The 22,845-nt window shown below is 47.2% G+C and overlaps 1 protein-coding gene across 1 annotated transcript in view; it reads right to left on the reverse strand.

Annotated features, from left to right (window-relative positions):
• Nucleotides 1-15,612, reverse strand: part of NR3C1 (nuclear receptor subfamily 3 group C member 1) — a 102,277-nt gene extending 86,665 nt beyond the window's left edge. The window contains exon 1 of the mRNA XM_046900387.1: nucleotides 15,488-15,612. The gene's annotated coding sequence lies outside the window, so the exon portion shown is untranslated. The remainder of the gene's footprint in view (nucleotides 1-15,487) is intronic.
• Nucleotides 15,613-22,845: the final 7,233 nt, after the last annotated feature.

Below are 22,845 nucleotides of genomic sequence, written 5' to 3' on the forward strand. Positions count from 1 at the left end.
TCAAATATTTAAACTTTCTTCTGTATCTATCCTCCTCTAGGAGGCACTTTTTCAACATTTCTACCACATTACGGAGGACTACAACAGAAGAAGAGAAGACAACGACCAGGGAAAGGGTGAGGGCAACACTTCCCTACAGATTACATTAACTGTGATGCTTTTTTTTGCATTTAGGTTCCAAAGTCAGAGAGATATCAGCGTGAGCTCCTGACCCCAAGAAAGCTTGGGTGCCAATGGTGGGGCTTGGACTCAACGCCACTTCAAAACTCCTGTTTCAGAATGAATGAATAAACACCAAAATCTTTCCAGTTCTGATGATAGATTTGTTTCTTTTCAATACCTAATAGGCAGAAAAGATGCATATCCTAAGTGATACTGAAGACCCTCGCTTCTCCCATATGCTGGGGAGCATCATTTTTAGCACCTTGCTATATTTTGGGCACATTTAATCTATATGGAACTTCACAGCTGAGTGCTAAACCTGCTCCCACTGACCAGTTGCCAATGGCCTCATCTCCAACACGTAGAGGACTTTGTGCTAAATGCTCTGTTCTGTTCTGACTCCATACAACTTGGGCTCAGGCAGAGAAGACTGTTGCTGATGTGGTTGTGGAAACACAATGTGAGGTAGGGGATGAAATACCAAGGGAAGATTGGAGGATTCTAATAATGCCTATTTTTACATCTACTAGATGCCAACCATCTGAGCTAATAGAATATAATTGGAAGACTAGATTTAGTCATTTTCTTTATTATTAGGTCTTGATGTACTTCTGTCAACTCCAAAATACTCATTACATGTAATTAGGGAGAAGATTAGAGTGCTGTTAAGATGCAGAATAATGATGCAGCTCAACAAGGGCCGGTGGAAAAAACAACCCACTTAGGAAAATGTCTCAAAAGTGCTGAACAGAAGAGGGCATTTAAAAAACTGGGGAAGATGAGAGCTGGTGCTAAATAACAAAAATGAGACTTTGAAGCGGGAGAGAGTTGATATGCGGAATCAAAGCATTTGATGACTATACCTCCCTCTAAAATGAATCCCTTGTGTTTATTTAGATGGTTGAAGTAACATCAGTGAGATAATTCCCAAAGAACCACCCTCTGTGTCTTTTTCATAAACTCCCACCCTAAATGGCATAATTAATTTCACAGTTGTATAGAGAAATAATAAAAAAAAAATCCATCCTTCGGGAAATAGGTGGTAATTTCTATCTGATAGAAATTGTGATTAGACACAGCATATAAAACTTTCTGATAATTTATTCTCCAGAAATTGCCATATTATACCTACCAGGGGGCTGGTGATATGAAACTTAACAAGCTGATATTTCACTCTGATTTCCTTGAGCGTGGTCCAATTTATTAAATCAAAATTGTAGATTAGCTTTAATATGAAATAAGATTTTTGTATTTCAGAGTAATGTATGTCAGAACTCAAGGAAGAGATAATGGCACAGCTAATAGAAATTAAGCTGTAAGTAGAGCTGAAAGGCAGATAAAGAAGCAAGAGAAGATTTCTGAAATTTCTGAAAGTTTCTGTGAAATTGTGGATAAAAGACAAGGAGACACCGAGAGAGGCTGCATCTGCAGCACCGCATCACGCAGCGCGTCACAGGGTGCTGCCAACATGGGCATCCATTTCTAGTTCCATCATCAACTCTCCATATGACGGTAGATGGATTATTTCAGAACTGCATCCCTTTTCCATCAGATACACCTTGAATAGCAGAAGAGCTGCTTAAAGCCAGATGCAGGATCCCTGCCACACGGTCCATCCTATTGCAGCACAGCGGCCCCAGATCACCACAGATGATGCTCCCAGCACACTGCTAGCAGAGCCTGCATATGTTTTTTTGTTTGGTTGGTCACTTGGGGCTATTTTGGGAGGTCTGTGTGTTTGCTCATCCCTCAGCAGCACGCAGCTGGGCAGGAGAACTGGGGACAGAGGGGTCCAGGAATGATGTAACAACCTGGGGACCTTGAGTGCCCTTTGCTTTCCTTCTCCAAATGTGCAGAACAGTGAGCACCATCCAGCTCACCTGCCTGCAGCTGGAGAGGGAAAAGCACGTGGGCTTTGCAGCAGTGCAGGAGGAAGCAGAGTGTGATGGCATTGATGATGATCACCACATGAAGAAAGTGGGGCTGGGGATGAACCAAAATGATGCCGATTAACCCCAGAATGGGCCCAGTGGGGCAGTGGTTGCCTCGGGGTGGAGCAGTGGTCTGATCCCAGAGCATGGCACAGGTCAGCATGGCAAGGAGACTGGGCAGGGGCTCTGCTGGATCCTGCTGCAGCACAATCAATCCCTGTTGTTTGTAAGTATCTGTGACTCACAGACATTTTCCCCACTCCTTAATTGCCAGTTTCCTGAGAAACCATTTCAGTCAGCCAATAGGATGCAGAATTATGACTTAGTGACTAGACACAATTGGGAAAAATAAATACGGCATTATTGGTAAATTGAACAGCACTTTTCTAAGTACATCACGTATTTATAAACAACACTCGGATTTGCAGATGCTGAGGAACCCCCCGGTCTCACTGAAGAAGAACTGGGGTGGGAGGATACTGGTGGGGAAGAGCCAGAGGGGACCTGGCTGCATGAGGGCTGCCCAACCCCCCAGCCCGGCCACCGACTGTCCGGATTTTGGTCCCATCTGCAAAATGGGACCAACAGAGCAGGATTCTGCCAGAACAGCTGACCTGGACTCAGGTCTCAGTGCTGATCCCCACCTCTTTCAAGGCTGTGCTCTGCCCATCCCTCCCAGTCCTACTCCTCCACACACCGGGACCTGGAGTGGTGCTGCAGAGACCTCCCCTGCTTTACTCCATCCTGGTTTAAGCATGGAGTCTCCCAAGGCATTCTGTCTTTCTAAGAGCCCCTATGGGCTGGTACTGAGATTCTGATAAACAAATTAAAATCTTTGGTGTAGCTGCAATATGATGTTATTATTTTTATTACTCAGTATTGTTGTAAAAGCGATGAACAAGGTCTAAATAATAGAGATAAGACAATCTTCATCTCCAGTATTAGTCACCACTGAATTACAGCTTCATTCAAAGCCATTAATTGGTAGTAAGAAATAAGCCTGTGAAGCACAGCATGCTGTCTCCTTTATTCTCTTAATACATGATTGTGTTCAGGAAGCTTGAAAGTCTTTTTCAGCAATCACTTAGTAAAACCACTCTAATAGTGGTTAAAAGGCTAGGAAACACAATGCCAGTTAGTTTGGGGTGATATTGTAGGGAACCAGAGAAAGGAATATAAAAAATATGATGGCATAGAAGACAGCAGTAAGCTGGACTGGAGCAAACTGCCTCAGGAGGGTTTTGCATCCTTGCATTTACTCCAGCATAGAAATCTTCTATCATCCCACGCAGAAGAAAAGGTTGGGAAGCAGCTTGGTGAAGTGCTGTGCAGAGAGGCACAAACCTATGGATGGATGTACAAGTTCAAACTTTTCAAACCCAGAAAGTAAATCAAGATGACAACAGTCCCACAGCATCAGAAAACCTCAGATTTATGAAAACCAGAAAATCACAAGCTGAGATGTTTCTTGCTCAAAGCCCTGCAAACCATGAGACGTTTCACATTGCAGGCAGTGAGCAGCAGCCCGGCTCCCAGCGCCTGTGCTCAGCCCCAGCCCCAAGGACAGAGACGGGGCAGCTGCAGTGGGCACAGAGTCAGGGAACGTCCTGCATCCGCACCTCATCCTTCAGGAGAGCCAGGGAGTTCTTGCCAAAAGCTGGACAGCTTCAGGAGCCAATGCTGGTGTGATAAGAAGTGGAACAGACAGTGTGGCATTCCCAGGATAACTCCAGAGCCTCCATTCTTTCCATAACTAGCAAACACATGCAGTACGTGCATGTCGAGTCCCGGCCATGCCGGTCTGACTGCGCTGTGCCAACCACGAGGCTCTGCGGCAGTGCCAGGCAGAGCCAGCACTGGGCAACTCACAGTGTGGCCATGGGCAACCCTGCACTGCCAGGGCACGGGATCCCCCCCAGCCCTGGTGTGGCTCTACTCAGCCATGACAGTGCTGGGACCAATGTAGAACTGTGGAGAACTGTGTTCGTATCTAAATAAACACCTCTGTTCCTGGAAAACGTTGTTGAAGGGGATATTAAAACTGTCTCTTCCAATTCTGCCCTGGGAATCTTGAACCAGTCTGTCAATAAGGCCACATAATAATAATCAGATGTTTCAGCTTGGCCTAGATAAACGAGCTACGGGAGAGCAGCCAGTCTGCTTTCATTCATGGAAGTTAGATGCCAGCTGGGAGTGAAGAATGATGATAAAAACCAAATCTTTTCAGTTTTATCTAAACCTTAAAATTAGGAACCAAACCAAAATATATGTTCTTGGGCAGAGCCTTATTTAGTTAGTTTAGGTTTGGTTACAGAGGTTGGAATGAAACGGATGCAGATATTTACTTAACATAAAATTGCGTTCAGTGATGTCAAGGAAGGAACCCCTGCAGCCACACTTCCCCAACACCTTTCCCAATTCCTCAGCACTGCACCACAGAGCTCAGCAGCACTGAGCAGCAGCACCACCCACCTCCCTCCGACCCACATACGTACATGAGCACTTGGCCTCTCTGCTCCTAGCGTGCAGGAGTGCACACCTTCTACAGTGAGATGGAGGCAAAACCTCATTGTAAAGCAGATCGATTTGTTCAGTGACACTGCAGTTTGTGAAGGTTTTGTTTCAGAGCTGTGCAGGTCTGATATCAAATCTTTTATTTCACTCTGACTGCTACAGGTGGTGAATAGGCTGGCCGGGTCTGCTGTGAGGGCCATCTCCCATCGCATGGCATGCACTGTATTTCCTGCCACTGATGTCACTTTCATTGGCACCCAGACCTAAGTGGGTAAGGGCTCCCCCAGCAGCAAAGCCTTCCTGGAGAACTGAGAGGAAACTGAGAAGAATGGGTTCTGGGAACGGCATCCTGAAAGATTCTGAAAATATCCATTAAAGCAATGCCTGTATTGTACATGGATACCTAAGCCTGCAGCCAAGTAGCAGTGATAATGACATGTACTGGCAACCAGCTATTGAGTAAAAACACACCAGAACTTGTGTTAATCTCATTATTTAATTGCCTTCTGTCTTTGGACCTAGATTGAACACAAACAAGCAAACAAAAGGAATCACTGTGGAATTCCAGGTTTAGTGTAAACTTGTGATCAGTCACAGAAGGAATCTGAGCAATCCAGGTGCACCAGAATTGTGTTTTATGTTTACTGCAGATGGGCCGAGGGAAGGTTTATGTTTGGGATAAATGTTTAATGAGCGCAGTAAGTTCGAGTGGGCTGACGGCCACGCGGAGCCGTACGAAGCTCTGCCACTCGGCTCACACCCGGGTTTGAGCCCCATGCCGGAGGCACAGACAGCTTTTGCAGAAAGCAAACTTAATACAGAAGATTTTAAATTGCCAGAAAGATTCTGATAGTGCCTCAGATTGTTTACTTCAGCTAAAATAATTGTTCAGTAGATGTACATTATTATTATTTATTACTGCTCCGCTGAACCCTGCAGGACCCGATTCTGTCCTTCTGTTACTTCGCATGGAGCAGCCTCCGTCCCCTACAAACGCTGACATGAACTGCATGCAGAATCTGGCTTGAGCTCTGAGTTGTAGCTTGCAACAAGAACTGTCTTTTTGGCATTCTGACGACTGAAGAGAGCAGCAGTTTGAAATAATCATCCATCACACAGGAAAACATGCAGCTGTAAATCTGAAGTAGAAACCTCCAGGCATGAAGCTGCACAAACATTTTGGCTGAAATCCACCATTAGGGCTGTCAGAGTAAATATGAAAAGGAGTTCTGTATGCAGCTAACATATCTGTTTACAGATTGCTTTTGCTGAAGATGCATATTGTGCAGTGAAATGGGATCTCCAAAAACATTTTTGCTCTAATAACTTTATAAACTCTGCTATATATTGTATGTATGACGAGTTGGCCTAGAACTACTTCTGAGGGAGATTACTGGGAGAAAACATTACCATATGTCAGTAGAATGGCAGCATCCCATAGACACTCAAGCAGATCTCAGGTTTAACCTCGCTCTTATGTTTATAACGTGGCAATACTTCCATGCTTCGTATACGGTACCTCTGCTTGTACAAACAACATTATGGCAATGATTGTCAAAGACACTTATAGGATTCCAATGAAAATAAAAGTAATTTTCCTCTTCCGTATTTTCAGAACGCACGCTCTGCTAACACGGCTCTGCTGGGGAGCGATGGCAGCCCAGCATCCCTGCGCCCAGACGGCCACGCTGGAAAAAGTCAGTAATATAGGGCTGGCCTAAGAGCTTTCCGTGCGTGAGCCTGGGTGGTCCGCCAGCAGTCCCCACTCTGCAGAGTTGGCCTTCCTGCAGTGACTTCAGGCACGTCGGTCACCACGAAGCACACACAGGGGCTGTGCAAAATCTCTTGAATATTTGGTGTTCACTGAAAGAGTTCTCAGAAGAAAATAATTTTCCTCCTATCAACACCTGTGCTTTCCTCCTCACTCCTAAGCCCAGCACCACCCCTGCTCCAGCACATCCAACCAACGGCGTGGGAGGTGACTGCGATCACTGGTTCTGAGCATTGCCCACAAGTGGCAGCTTAAACTCTGAGGAAAACAGCACCTGAACACAGCCAGCAGCGTCACCGGGGATCTGCAAACAGGGGCTGTTCCCAACAAACGCAGGTGGAAAATCTGAGGAGCAACTTTATTTTGCAAGGAAAGCAAACAGTTCCCTGCTCTAGTAGGAAAGTCTTTAAAATGGATTTCAGTGTTTTCCTTCAGACTCGATCAAGATTGATACGGCTAATTTAATATCACTAATTAGTATCTGTTCATTTTTAATCAAAGAAACTTGGAGGCTGCAAAATGTTTACGCTGTTTATTTGACCTTTCTGTGCAAATTCTAGCAGTTCCCCGAGGACAGAGCATCTAAACTGGGGCTGCAGTAACTGCTTCGTTTTGCTTCCTCAGATAAACAGCTCTAGTAAACGGCCAATGAATGGGCATGAAGAGCTGCACTATTTCCATCTTCAGGTCCTGCATGGAGGCCAGGCTGACGTACCCCAGGCAGTTGGTGCTAATAGCCTGTCTTTTAGTGCTTCTATATGAAGTGATTTCACTTTCTGACTGTGGTGAGGTCTAGTCTGGAAAATTAATTTGCGTTTCTAGAAATAATTGCTTCTAAGTGCTGAAAGAGCAGACAAATGGAGGCCATGTCTCTTTCTTTCCGTATAGATTCTCTGTGCTTAAGATGGCCTTTTTTCCTACTTCCAATTTATTAAAATTCTTCATCTAAAGATGAGGGCAGCCACGTGAACTGCCCATGGCTTCCAAACCAAGCAGCCATCAGCAGCACACACACTGCCAGCACAGCCCTCAGCTGGGGACCCACTGCAGCCAGGAGCACCGCCTGGGGACCACAGCAGCCAAGCATAGGTGAAAGCCAGGGGACCCAATGCGGCACAGCGGAGTTCTCCCCACAGCCAGGGAGGTCGGCTCCCCAGCCCCAGCCACACTGCCCCTTTAGGAGTGTTTTTAAAGCAGTGCCCAGCGCTTGTCTGTCTTGGTGCAGATTGTGTAAGTTGCAATTTTGAAAGAAATGTGAAAATTCAAACCCTGGCATTTCTCATTCCTCTGAAATTTCAAGATCGTTCCTTGTCGAGAAGGAGTTTTTCTGCCTCACATCACTCTTCTGTGACAAAAAGCTCAGAGTGGGATCTGATGCCATAGCTGAGGGCTGAGCAGGGGTGTGAGCCCTGATCCATGCCCTGACCTAACATCAAGGTGAAATGCTTTGGAAGCACAGCTTACGAGACCACGGCGGCAGGCTGGCAGGGCAGTGCATGTGGGTCCTGATCCTAAAACACCACTGCTGCTCCTAAAAACCAGCCTTGTACTCCCTGTGATGTGGAGGTAATGAGCTGTTCCTCTGGCCCGAAGCTTTCGTGTTACAGCTCTTGTGTTGTGGGTAACCATAGAGAACGTGCAGCACCATTTCCCACTGGTGGCTGTTTCTAATTACAGATGTGCTGGCCTTATTGCACAAGTTTTAGATGCACGCTGCACAGATGGGATGCTGGAGACCATACCGACAAATGTCAGTTTCCCATGGTTTTGGTGTTTCTATTTGCTCAGGTTGATTTAGAGTAAGTGAGAAACCCAGAGAACAGTGCCTCTGTGCACATCCACGTGTGAGAGACAAAGAAAGGGAGTCGAGAATTAAGAAAACCCCCGCTCCGCTTTCTCCATGAAAATTTCAAGTGCAGCTGTTGTGATTATCTTTCCTCAAGTCCATCCATGGAGTTTGGTGCCCAGATGGTGGTTAAGATCCACAGAGGGCATTTGTGCGGCAGGGGCAGCAGGGGCTGCTATGCTCCTTCTGTACCCCCACATCCCACCTCTCAGAGGAACCAAGAGCATCACTGGAGGACTGATGTTGAGGTGCAGTGGGCTCTGCACTGCTCAGAGCACAGCCAAGAGCTCCTGTGAATGGACGGTGGCTTTTCAGCCAGTTTGTAAAATAGTCGGCTTCAACCAAAAAAAAAAAAAAAAAAAAAATCAACAAAAAACTGTTGACTAAACACTGCAGCCTTTCTTCTACGTGTATGAACGTGTACTATAGATGAGCAAATGGTTTAATTTGTACCAGACCAAACATCAGCCTGTGCCTCTGCTGTCAGTCTCCTCATTAGAGCTGCTTCATCAGTACCAACATGCAACAGAGCCAGTGTTTTTGCGCTGCCCCAGTGGCATGACCTTATGTTCTTCACCTTGTCTCAGCTTCTTATTTACCTTGGCCCCAAATCCAGATCTTGCCTGCTGCTGCTTCCACCTCGCAGCATTCTCCTACCCCGGAGCTGCCTGCACTCACCACAGTCCACGAGTGCTGCTCACAGGCAGGACCAGGGCCAGGACCAAGGCCCTCCTGCAGAGCCACAGGGCAGTCCCTGCAGTGAGCTGCTGTGACTGCACACACTGCATCAGCCAATACCACAAACACAACCTGCATTTCAAGGGCAGCCGCTGCTGTGCTTTGATATTTTTACTTTTTTAAGCAAATCTGCAAACACGTCAGGACTTCAGGACTGTTGCTGATCTGGGAACACCCCAGCAACGATTGCATTTTTCTGATTTGGGGGAGAGGCCCCTGCAGCTCCTAGCAACAGAGAGCATCTCCACAACTCAGGAGCAGCCCAGCTCTCCCAGCACACGTGTAGGGAGCAAGCCAGGCTTAAGAAGCCCCTGGCTGTGTGCTGCAGCCCCTCTGAAGTCACTGCTTTGCCTTCTGTCACTTTTCCATCACAAGGAGCTCACAATATGCTGCCGCTTTATGTGTTTTCAATTAAATGCAGTCAGATCTTCCATCAGTTATTTCCGTTGGCAGCCCATGCAACTGTCCCAGATTTCTCCCTGAGCACTCCAATGCTGGCACAGAGGACAACTCATTTTTCACTTGAGCACAGAGCCTAAATACACTTTACATGGTGCAAAGTCCACAGTTTGTCCTCAGCTAAACATAAAATTAAAGAATGACCAGAGAAAATGATGAACAGACAGCAGTATTTTCAGTTGGCTTCTGAACAGACACAAGAACCATTCAAAACCTGGTTTCTTTTTAGCATTCTCTTTCATCCAAGATGGAAGAGAAGCACCTCTATCCAGAAGGTGCTCCGTGCTCCTTTCTGCATGGCGGTACAGAAGTGGATTTTTGGTTAGATGTCTTTCGATCATCCAAATGAAGACATTAAACAAGTTAAGGATTTCTGTTCCTTGGAGCTGTCACTAAGAGAAATGTAATGGCTCTGGAAATAGGGAACAAGTGAATTGCTCCCTCTCTTGCAGGAGATTAAATATACGCTATCCAAAAATAGCTAACGTACATACTTTTCTCTGGAAAATGGAGACAACTTCCAAAATCAAAGGTGTCAGCCAGGGATAGAATTGATGCTGCAGAAGCAGCACAGCCAGTCAATGGAGCTGCGAGCACTTTTCATAGCAAAACCCTGGCAAAACATCTCCAATTTTGGGTATGATCATGAACCCAAACCTCACTCAGGCTCATGAAGCTTCCAGACAAGCTAAGCCATATAAGAGTGAGCTTCAGTGGGATGCTGCTGAGCTGTGGAGCTCAGTCCTTAGCAGGTGAGGAAGAACTAAGTGGCTCAGTGCTTTTCCGAGGCTCTCCTTCAGCCCTGTGAGCACCTGGCTGAAGAACAGGTCATCGGGTCCATCTGCACAGGGTAAAGTCAAACCACGATTTTGCTAAGCCTTAATATGAGCCTTATGGACAGAAAGTCACACATTCGTTATGTGTGGCAGAAATTGGCAGGTAACTCCAGCACATAGAAAATTTAGTCATTCACAGAATATATTTATGCTTGCAGGGGACAGTAACTATTTCCAGACAGGTTGATGATTAAAAACTTCCCTTTGCAGAGGCGTCTTCAGCCTGAGAAGAAATGCTATGGCTGCCTTGAAGAGCTGGCAGTGGCTCATGGCTCTGCATGGAAGGATTAACTGTGGGTAAACCCCTGAGCAGTGTGGTCCCACGAGGGGACCAGAGACCTCCAGAGACCCCACACAACCTAAGCCACCCCGTGGTTCCGAGGTCTCATCCTCTTTTTCAGCACTACTAAGATGCGTATGAGAACAGAAAGCTCTTCCCACTGCCCATTTCTCACCCAAAGCTACAACTTTTAGTGACCACATGACTGCCACAACTGCTAGTTGAGATGTCACACACACACAGCAGAAATCCAGGCAGAGACTCACAGCAGTGAAATACCAGGACTGAGAAACACATCCAAAGTTTGAACCAGAAGAGGAGGTTTCAGTCAACATTCTGTTTGGTTCCCTCATTTCTTTCCCCCCATCCCTGTGCCCATTGCTGCTCTGGCAAACCCATTGTGGCTGCATGGGTTCACAGAGCTTCTCTCAGGTGTCTTCAAAAGGTATTTACAGCAAGCAAGCCATAGTGAAGGGAGAGAAGGCAACATGCCCGATCCTCCTGTTTGAATACCCACTGCCTGCATGGGGACACAGATGTTTGCAGGGCAAGCAGCAAGCTTAGCTCTGCACAGACCCTCTGTGCATAACCTGTGTTATTAATGGAATGCAGAGATTAGGTGCCTGGATACAGCTGTGTGATGGAAAGCAAGTTGAGGGTTTTTTTTTGGAAAACTGACCTTGTAAGCACTGAGCATGTTTGGTATGGGTCCTCCTGCTCCCCATGGCAATAGAGGGATGGCAGTAACTGACCAAAGACAACAATCACTACAAAGAAGTGAGAAAATGGTACTGCTTGTAAAGCACTGCTCACCGCTCGGCGGTTCCGCAGACTTTTATACTGGTGAGACTGTTCTGGGGTGGGAAACCAGCCCTGCTGCTCCCATGTGATCTTGGCTGGAAGGCCATGAAGGTCAAAAAAAGAGCTATGCTGGATTCGGTGAACTTACACAGGACTTGATTTAGAAAGTTACATGGCTGTAACCTTTACGCACCCCTCCCTCACTGCTCGGCCCGGCCAAGGTCAACGGATTTCATTTTCTGAAAAGTATCCTCGCCTGGAAAAGCTGCTGTGAAATAAAACCCAGGGTGGTTTTATTTGGCAAAAGCTCATCAGGCAAGCTTTTCACATCCTAAAGCCAAAATCAGTTGTGTGGTTTGCATAAATATTCTATTTTAATTCCAACCTGCAAAGTTATGAGGATTTGGAAAGTAACTCAAGCTCTGGCTCATTTCTATCAGGAAATAGTAACTGGTGTCTATCTGCTATTAGCATTGCAGACGTCACCAGCTGTTGCCCTAGGGTTGCAAAGCCACCACAGAGCAGGACAGCCTGGTGCCACCCAGCAGCTGCCCTCCATCCGCCACAGACCAAACTCTTTCTCATGGCATCACAGTGTCTTCCAAACAAACCACATCCAGACTTCCCAGCGGATGCGCCCACACTTCCCCGCCTCACCCTGCACCAAGCACTGAGTCTTCCCCAGCCTAAATAAAATGTCAGGACGGAACAACAAACGTGTTGAAGATAAAGCACAATATTTGTTTTGATTTCACATTGATTATTCTGAATGTTCAAAATGCTGTGCATGCAAATGTGAGCGTGGAAGGAGTTTTTTTGGGATTACTGTCTCTCGGCTGTCCGTCACTCCACAACATCTTCAGGATGCACTATGCTGCAATAGATGGTACTGAGACACTGATTATGATCATTAAAATCTATCTGTATATCTTCTCACTGACTATGGGGAAGCAAGTGTAAAGAGTGACTAATACTGCTTTTTTTGAATTAGAAAGTGAGCAAATTACAAAATTTATAAAGGTTTTAAAGGTCAAAGGCACCATCAGCATTCTGCATCAGTTTTGCTGTTAGTCAGTGCGCTCATGGATTCAATAGAGCAGCGCTCCAGACAACATCTCCAGGCAGCGCACACTCCTCGCCCGCACAGTGAGTCATTTTCTGAATGCTCAGCTCTTCCTTCAAGTTCAGTTGAATAATATTTGCTTAAAACTCCTAATTCTTCTTGGTGGAAATGAGAGCCTTGGCTCAGTCCTGGTGCATAAGGCAGCTGCAGCTCTGCTGCTCTCAGTGTGATTGCCCCATTTTGGCGTCGGTGGAGAAATGGATCTCAGAGTCAATGTGAGCAGTACAGCAAAACCGAGCAACGGGGGAAGAGGAGAAACAGTACAGTATAGAGGGAGGTGGGGCCACGTCCTTCAGGGGCTCAGACCTTGATGTGGGATATACATTACAAAGTGTGCTCAACTATTTGCACATTCGGTTGAAATGTAGTGAAAAATTCCTTTAGAAAGAGGGGAGGGAACATTTGGTAACACTGAATCATTTAAATCCAACTTTTCTTTTTTTCAATCCTTGGAAAGCATACAAAACAAAAAAAAAAAAGAAAAAAAGGAAGAAATGGTCCAGTCCCTTCGCCTGCTCCAAGTCAGGATCAATTATCGTTAAGTCATTCCTGATCATACCTGCCAAACTTCTTCTTAAAGACTTCCCATGATGGAGTTTCCTTAAGCTCTGCTGGCAGCTCACAGCAGTGCCTCACTATTTTAATCGTTAGCTAGGTTTTCCTGATGTCTAGCCTAAATTGCCCTCACTGAAATGGGATGTTTCATCAGATCTGCTTTCCTGAACAGAGAGCCGAGTGTATTAAAAGGGCCCTGCATACAAAAAAAAAAGTTTGGCTTGTTAGAAACTGGTCCATTAGAAAAAAAATATGAATATTTACTGCAAAAACCCAAAGGAATGGCATGACTGTTGCCAGTGCTCATGGGAGATATGAGAGTCCAGTGAGGCAAACTGTTGTTTAGAGCACAACTAACACATGAAAGAAAGATTTCACATTATGGAGTTCTGTATTACTGTTGGTCAGTAGGTTTATAACCTGACCCAAAGAAGACAGCTGGGAAAGAAGAGCAAAGGACTTTTAGAACAGATCTCCAGACTTGGTGGTGTGACATCAGTGACCTCAGCCCTGCAGTGGGGGAGAGGGGCATTCAGCGGGGCTGGCCCCATTGCTCCAGGATTGCTCCAGACCCAGGGCAGATCCCCTGCTCCTCACTGACCTCCTGGGGAAAACATCCCAGGCACACATTTCCATCACCTGGCCACAAGGGCCCATAAGCTGGCTTGGGATATTGCTCTTTCCATTCCTTGTGGAGTACAAAGCATCCGAGCTGGAAAGGCACGGGGTGCCTCGGGATGGCTGTGCTCCTGAGACCCCCACCCAGTAGAAACTGGGCATTTTCTGCAAGAGTTGCTGACACACACTGATAACACAGCAACTGCAGCCCACAATAACTGCAAGCAGTTCGTCATGGCCTGCAGCACCTGGGGTGAAGCCCACCTGCAGCAGCCCTGCTGTGGTTCCCTGAAAGGAGCAGCCATGGAGTGGGACACTGCTGGCCACAACCCATCCTGTGCTGCAGCTGGCAATGACGAGCAGATGTGTGCAGTAGCAAGAACACTAATAGATAGGGCATGTGTATAACGAGGACAGCTTTGGGATTAAAAAAAGACAACAAGACAACAGCAACAAAACCACCGAAGAACTCCAAACTGAGCAAGCCAACCAAATATTATGCGAGAGCTCTCAGGAGAACAGGACAGCTGTGTGCTGGGCTGCACAGACCTGGCTGCACGGCCATGGCCATTCCTGCCTCCATCAAATGCAGTGAGGGGCTTCACTGCTGCCGCCTCCGTCTGATCTGCTCATCTCAGTCCTAAAATGAGTCTGCGTTAGCATGGCAGGGTGCAAGCAAGTGCACACAGATGGTGCAGAGTGCAGCGGGCTGTGCAGAGCACTGTAAAATAGAAATCAATTTCCTTACAGTCAGTGGAAGTGAGCCAGGGTATAGCTACAGCAAATGAGATCAGAACTGGGGCCACATTATTTATTTACTAACTACAATTAGACGGTGCAGAGAGAGTAGAAGGTCTTTCTTTTAATATAGACAGTGATTTAGTTCAGTTCTTCAGACAGTTGAAGTAAAACAGATAAATAGTATTTAAATCAAGGAGTTAAACAGATGATAGATGTAATGATTGAAGCGCTGCTCTGTGATTCTCAGCCTGCCTGCCTCCCTCCTGCTTCGCACCATGATAGAGACAGTTGTTCTCAGACACCTTGAAATGAATAGAAAGCGCTTTGCTACTTCAAAAGCAGTCTAGGAGAAGAAAATTGCAAGAACATTTTCAGGTTAATGAGAAAAAATTGCAAACTTCAAGACGAACGTGACATTAATTGCTAAATCCATGCAGCTCACAGCACTTCTTCACCTTGCCTGTCTCCTCCTCTCATTGTGACAGAGTGAAAGAGCAACAAAAGAAACGTTTGTCAAATTGATTATATTCTTTTAAAAAAAATGTTATTTCATCAATGTGCAATAATTCATGCACTAATTACTGTGCTTGCAGTCCCAAGGGGAAACACTTGTGGCACATAATGCCACTTGTGGCAACACTTATAGGAATACCGTAAATGAACACATGGATCATAGAACCATAGAACAGCCTGGGTTGAAAAGGCCCACAACGTTCATCCAGTTCCAACCCCCTGCTATGTGCAGGGTCACCAACCAGCAGACCAGGCTGCCCAGAGCCACATCCAGCCTGGCCTTGGATGCCTCCAGGGATGGGGCATCCACAGCCTCCTTGGGCAACCTGTTCAGTGCATCACCACCCTCTGGGTGAAAAACTTCCTCCTGGATCGGGCAGCATCCACCCCATCCCTGTTTAGAGACGCGCTTCGACTCGGGTGCCCCATCCCTGAGGCGCTCAGACCACGGACGGGCCGCGGGCAGCCGGAGCCGGGGGTCAGCCGGCCCACAGCAGGCGCGGGACTGAGAGGCCCCTTCCAACCTGAGCCGTTCCGTGATTCTGTGATTGACCACCGCAACGCCTTTTTTGCAAATACGTCCCATCTACAGCCTTTACCTATCGCTGCAAGCCGCGTCGCACCAACGCTGTCCTCGCGCCCCCGGCGCCGCTCGGGGTGCCCATCCCGGAGCGCGTCCCGTTCAGCGCAGTGTCCCGGCGCAGTGCCGCCGATGCGCGTCCCCGAGTGCCACCTGCCGGCCCGGCCCGACGCGGGGAAGTCAGCGCTCCTTCCGAGCATCGTCGCCTCCTCGAGAAAACCAAGCGGCCGCCCCGGGCTGCCGGCGTTGCCTGCCGACCCACACCCCGAGCGCCGGCGGTCCTCCCGCTCCACAGAGCGGCGCACCGGGAGCAGAGGTGCGGTGGGTCCAAAGGGGAGGCAGAGCCAGTACGCATTCCGTTCCAGCCCCAGGAGAAGGCAGATGCAAGCACCAGGCTACCTTCGGGGTGCAGCACACTCCTCCCAGCTGTCCCATAGAGAAGGTGCAGCGGCGCTTTGCTCTGAGGCATCCCGCAGGTCACTCTTTGAACCACAGGAATAGCTTCATTTGCTCCAAATCAGTCACAGTTTGAGCAATAACTGCTATGGGGGTTTTGTGGTATGGTCCCTGTGAGCTCCCCAACTTTCTTCTGGGTCCTATTTTCCACACAGCACTGTGCTCAAAAGGACATCCCTTCTGAGCATGCTCAGCACAGCACCCAACTGGCCAGAAACCTTCCCCAAGGGAAGAGAGATCAATTCTGATACAGAGTGAAACAGACTTCCTTCCTGGAGGAAGAGCTGAACACAAAAATGGGCCCCACACCATCCCTCAAAGGGACACAGAGTTTGTGAATTCAGTAAAGAAAACAAAAAATAATGTTTGGACTAAGGGCCACATCCAAAGACAAGATAGGCAACAAAAGCACAAAAGCTCACATCACATACAGTGGTTGAAACAAAGGGCCTGACCTGGACAGCACAGAGCATCCCACCCACGAGCAGTTGCAGAGCTGAGCTGCTGCCCCCTGAAACCTCAACATGGATGAGACAGCGATAGGAAACTGTTCCAGGGGATGGGACCATAGCATAACCTTTTACAGCTGCTTAGCAGATGCTGACATTTCCAAGTTCTCTATATATTTTGAAAACACCACTGAGTAAGAGATACATTGCATGAATATTTTTTGCATCCTTCCCTCTAACCAGCAAACATTTTTCTTGGGTTCTTTTACTACGAGGATGGGCCCGGTGCTGGAGAAAACTCAGCTTTGTACTCGCAAATGCAAATATTAACACAAGCAGTTTGGCTCACATTTCCTCTGCTGGCACCACAACATGGGCTTTTTCACCTACAAGCATCGCTGCCGTGGGCTGAGCAGAAGTATTGAATAACAGTGGAAAAATGCTCAGAACGAACCCAGTGAAATAGAAAGGGGAAAAATGAATATCCTAGCATTACAGGAGGAGGAAATTAGAGTAAATTGGTAAAATTAGAACAGCAGAGCTCAAGTTCCATAGGCTAGAGAACAGAAAACACTTTTCAAATTGTTCAACTTCTATGGGTCCAGTGCTGTCGGTTGGAGCAGCTGATTTCTCTCTCCCATTGAGTACATCCTGGTCTTGTTCAAAAAAAGGCACATGTTTTTCTGCTTGTTTAGTCTCTTCTTAGTCTTATTCAAATGTGGTTTTGAAGCCAAGGATGTCTCCTTATGTACAAAGAGCCTTTTGTTATTACATTCATTTTCTAATTACATAGAACCAGTAAAAAAACCTTTCAAGGATGAACTGAAAGACTATTTTCTTTTGGTGATGCATTCTGATTATCTTCTTTTCTCAGAAAGAAATCAGTTCCCAGCTGGTTCACTAGGAAGCTTAGTCCCTTAAATGCTAAGAAATGGTCAGTTGACTGGGAGGGCTCCTCAGGGGCTGCTCCCATGCTGGAGGTACCCCAAAAGCACCTCTCTATCCCGCATACACACCGTGTGCCCATTGGACTGAAGATGGGTACCTAGCACACAGAATTGGCCCAGGAACCAGCAAGACTTCTCTTCATTCTCATTGCCCCGCACAGCCTGGTTCCTGGCTACCTTTCCTAGGAGGAAACTGGTCCGATGGCACATTACACCTTTTCTAAAGAAACAACTGAAAATCTGCTTAATTTCATTTGCTTTTGCCAGCTTCAGCTGCCAGCCATCAGTGAGTCTACGCTTCCTTTCCTAAATTGCCTGTTAATGGGTACCAGGACTTGTATTATTTCTCTTTGATACAACAGGAAAGATGAATACAGTGGAAGGACAATACAGGAGCATAACAACAAAAGGACCCGCACAGATAGGATGGTTTTTCAAAGGAAAATAAAGGCACTCACCTGTCTCAGAAGATCCAGGCTCACAAGAAGAACTTCACAAAGGAGAGATCTCCAGCCAGAGATTCTTCCCCAGTGGCAGTCAGCCCTTAAATGAGGTCTAAGAGAGGTTCAGCCAGGCTCTACCCCTTCCAGTCACACAGGTAAATTGCCTTCACCTGTGCTCCCAGGTGTTCAACCTATGGTTCAGGCCATAACTCAACAGTTGCCATGTACTCTTGATTGTTCCCGGTGTTGCCTCTAGGTTGCTTTAACCCCAGGGACCTCAGAAGCTATAGTGCAACCAAGGGCCCTCCCTGTGCCATGCTGGTACTGGCACCTTTTTGGGACCACACAGCACTGATGAAGGGACCCATCCCCCTCACCTCCCTGGGTCATGGACCAGACATTCTCAGCACTAACACACAACATCCTGTTACGAAGTGCTGCTTTAGGCCAGCCAGATTTGCACCGAGGGCATCTGGACACTTTTCAGCACAGACACTCTGTTCCTGCAGTTTGACCCCACGTTATTTCCAGCTCTCCAGGTATAGAGAAACCTGAGTTTTGTACAAAGCAGAGCTGCATCCCCAACCCTGACCTCCTATGCCAATCCTGATCGAAATGAAGTTATGCTGAGAGTGCTGTTTATTTCCTTAAATTCTATTCACATGCTGACATTTGCAGCCATAATAACTTCCCCTCAGGCTCAGCATGCTGCAGGAAGGCAGCACCCCTGCTCTGTGTCAGCGCGGAGCTGCGCCCATCTGCTCTGCTCCCCAGGGAGGAAAGTCAGCACTGCTGTGCGTGTCTGTCTTCTTCTGCTCAGTTGCCAGCTACAAAGTGCTATTGCTGCAGCTCTGCTTAAAGGCTTCCCTTGAAGTTTCACCTGAAACTTTCATCCCTCCCTGCCTGTCCCAGCTTCTAGGCGTGCTGAACCCAGAGCATCTCCTGACATTGCCCTGCACGCAGCCCTGGTGCATCAGGGCTGAGCCCTCTTGCTTTTGGCCTCATCTCCACCTCTCTGCAGGACCCAGAGATGCTCTCTGCCCTTCCAGGAGGGCACAGCCTCACCCAACAGCAGCCACAAGCAGAGCATGGCACCATTCCACACAGCAGTCACCATCCCATAGTGCTCCTAACAGAGCTCACCCCTCACCTGAAATCAATTCTGAGCTTTCCTTGTAACGTCATTAAACTTACTTTGAAAGAGAGAAAACCTGGGAAGGAAAACATTTGTAAAATCCTGAGCCAACAACAAAACATTCTGTTGTTGGAGGATTTTTCCTGTGTATCTACGATCAAATGAAAAGCCTGGGGTGCTCGGATGTGATTCAGAGAGCTGGGTTCATGGCTAGGCAGAAGGAACATGCCTCTCTATTGATTTGCCATTGTTACTCATCATCTTTTTACTGCTATCAACAAGACAGGAATAGAATGAACAGACAGCTAAACAATAAGGAAAAGTTCTGCAGATGCCAATAAAATAACTGCATTATTGACAAGGTTATCAAAATGTCAGATGTGCCAGCTCAGCTGGCATTCTTCTCTGCCTTTTTATTAAAGTCTTGCTACAAAGAAAGTGTGAGAGCCCGGCAGGAAGAGTTCAGTATTCAGTTCCTCTTCTGAAATAATTGTTTAAGATATCTTTTTTAAAATTGGTTTGCAATTTGCATCTTCACGTGAATAAGAAGCACAGTGGCTTTGTTGTGCTTTTCTTCTTTTTTTTTCCCCTCTTTTTCCTTACTGGGAACACAGGGGCACTCCTGTGCCTGAGATGCACAGCGTGGTGCTGCCTCTCCCCCATGGCCCACAGAGTATTTTATGGCAGTGCAAAGGCTGGGATTCATGCTGCAGCCCTGCAAACCCTTGCAGGATTCTTGGGGACATGCAGCAGCAATGCCCGCCCTGCTCCTGTCTGCTCCCAGCACTGCTGGCAGAGGTAGCAGCCCCGCTCTATGCTGCCCCTCCGGCAGACGATTCCCAGCGCCACCTCTCATTGCAACACAGAGACTGCTCTGCCATCAGCCACCCCTGCTGCTCAGCAGAGCCAGCTCCAAGGCTTTGGCTAACCAAGCCCAGCTTTGTTCTACAGCTGTTCTTCTGATCTCGTTTAAAGAAGTGACAGAACACATCTGAGCTCAGAGTGAAGCCATGGTGACAACAGGAGCACACTGCACCTCCGCTGCCTGGCATGAAAGTCCTGATGTCCACAGCTCCCAGGGCAGGTTTGCTGCTGAGGCCTGTGCTCTCCGTGTGGCATTGCCTTGGCAACATTTTTTATGCTTCGATTAAGGAGCAACTGATGCAATATTTCAGGAGACGGGGAAAAAAGGGGTTGATACTGAGAAAAACATTCTGGCTGTTCTGTATTGTCCTTGAGGACTTCGCTGTGTGCCGTCACTGAGTGCTTAGCAACAGATTGGTAGCGGCTTGCAAATCAATCTCTGCAGAGCAGAAAGCGCAGTATACACAATGCTGTGCGTTCCAATTCAAGAGATGCTATTGGGAAGCTATATAAGCATCAATTATGGTTTTTCAGATGTAGTTAATTATAGAAGGGAGAACTCTGATCACAAATCAGCTTTCCTTACTCCCCTTTCAGCCTTTCAAAAATCAGGAGAGAATTGCTATAGATTAGAAAATTAGAAACTGCAAAAAAGTAATTATCCAAAATTAAGATGAGTTGGCAAGCACTGCTTCTGAGCGGATTTGTGCCAGAGAAGGGAAGGAAAATAAAACTGGCATCCTCTGTAAAGTTTAAAATGTAATTGTGGTTCTTCTGCCTTTATATATATATATATATATATATAAACTTTTTTTAAAGGGAAGTTCTATTGTTAATAACTCCCCGGAAGTTCCAGCAAGATGTACGCAGGCATCAAAGGAGAAGAAAGCAGGAGAGTGGAGAACGCAGCCAGAGCTGCCGGGCTGACACCATCTGTGGGGTGCAGAGCAACTCCAGCATTAGGGCAGTGCATTAGGATAAAAGAAGCTCATTCGTGTATATGTATTCAAAGGGAATGTCAATATTCTGTTGGAGTTTCTCTGCATTTAAACATCTGAAGCGGGGATGGGAACCTTCCCTTCACCAGGCGTGATCGCGTGGCTCTGGAACCTGCAGCAATCCCTCGACATAGTGCTTTAAATTCTGCACTAATTGAATTTAAAATTAGTCCCTAGTGGGGCCTAAGTAGAAGCCAAGTAATTTAATGGTCAGACAATTAACAGCTCCATATTAACCAGACCTTGAGAACAACAAATGTTGCTGGAGCGATCGTGCTGCCATGCCGCGCGTTTTGCTTTGCTGTGCTCAGAGGGAGCGAGAAGTGCAGCTCAGCGCTGCCTGGGAGAAGTGCTGCTTTCACTGCTGGGGAACAGTTAAATGCTGATCTTTGTATTGTTCTGATGATTATCTTTACCCCAGACAGAAGCAGCTGGGTGAGCTCCCTCAGCCGGATTTTCTCTTGGTAATTTTGTGCTCTATTTTAATGCCCCTTTACTGCATCTGTGCCCTTTTTGGAGTCTGTTTGCAGCAGCTGGGATGAAGCACGGCACCTTCAGCAGCAGCACGGGCACAGTTATGTAGTGTAGAACACCACCATAAGGTGAGAAATGTCCACTGATGCACCTTCAGTACCACCTTCTGACTACCACTGTACCACGGCTGCGCTCTGCACTCTGCGCCCCAGGAAGGGCAGAACAGCCCTGTGCTGCTTGGACAGATTGCACCTTTAACTGCAGCCATCCTTCCGTTATCTCCACACCTTCCATTCACAATTAAGTAGTGTGTGAGGGAATGGACTGTGAGCTCCTAATTGCTCCCACTCACATGAGGGGAAATCACTGAAGAACAGCTGCAACACGATTTCTCTTCAACGAAGTATTTCTTGGATAAGATGGTTCTCTCAGAGACAAAACACGCTTTTACCCTCACACATTCTTGAAAATGCAGTTTTTTTCTGTTCTTCCCCAAGGAAATCCCGCTCCAGCCCAGCAGAGCAGTGCTGCTGACACAAAAGCTTCCCTGAGCCCAGACCTGGCGCATCCTCATACTGCTGCAGCCTGCGCTCCACCAGCAAACTCCCCACATGGGTTCTCTATTTATTCTCTCTCAGATTTACAACCTGCCATCTGTAATACTCCTAAAGTTCAAAATTAAGTGCTTCCATCAAATGCTGTCTGTAGCATAAAAACATTTCTTCAGTGCCTGGCAGGCTGTAGCTGATTGGAGTGAGGCAGAGCACTCAGAACTCTCCCTGGTGTTTTGCCTACAAACAGCACCCAATGCACAGCCAAAACATTCCTTCTCTGTGCAGTGTGTATAAAGGAGCAGGACCTCAAACCGAGTCATGGAAACTCTATGCTGACTCCATGGTGTGGGAGCAATACACATTGCTGGCTTTGGGCAGCACCCAGCGGGGGCTCACCCACGTGCCCCAGCCCCACACATGGGGGGCAGGCAGGCGGGGACTGGCTGTGCTACAGGTAAAGCTGGTGGGATCCGGGGGAAAAGATAAGAAACAGTTTATGATTTATAAATGCTCCTCAGGTCAGTTCTGCTTTGTGATATAGGATCCCATCTCTGCTCCCCACTCCCCAGCTCCTTCACCTGGCTGCTGGCAGTAGGAGCTCTGCTCCTCGTGGGTTTTGTTCCATTGGCAGCGAGTGTCATTTCTAACTCAGATTGCTTCCATTTTTACAAGGATGAGTTTCATCGGCTTCTGCAGAGACATCTCTGAGCTATCTGTGCAAGAGGAAACTCCACACCTTCAGCAAGAGGTTTGTCAGCTGATATGAGCTGCAGGGCACACCCCTGCTTCCCCTCCCCTCTCCTATCCCTCCTGTCTGAGGGTGGCAGTTAAACTCCTGAGCTGCACGGAGATATGTGCTCATTCTCTCCACTGTGCTGACTTTTTCCATGGTGTAAAATGCATATCTGAAGAAAAGGAAAAGGCAAATGGAATGAGTCTGGTGTGAATGTAGGAGGTGATAAATGAGCAGAGAAGCAAGTCAGCAAAAGGAAGAAGGCTGATCCAATGCAATGCTGTGTACAGAGCTGTGTCATGTGGCTTCCTCATTTACACCACG

Source organism: Gallus gallus, chromosome 13, assembly GCF_016699485.2.
Source record: "Gallus gallus isolate bGalGal1 chromosome 13, bGalGal1.mat.broiler.GRCg7b, whole genome shotgun sequence".
NCBI classification, from domain to species: Eukaryota; Metazoa; Chordata; class Aves; order Galliformes; family Phasianidae; genus Gallus; species Gallus gallus.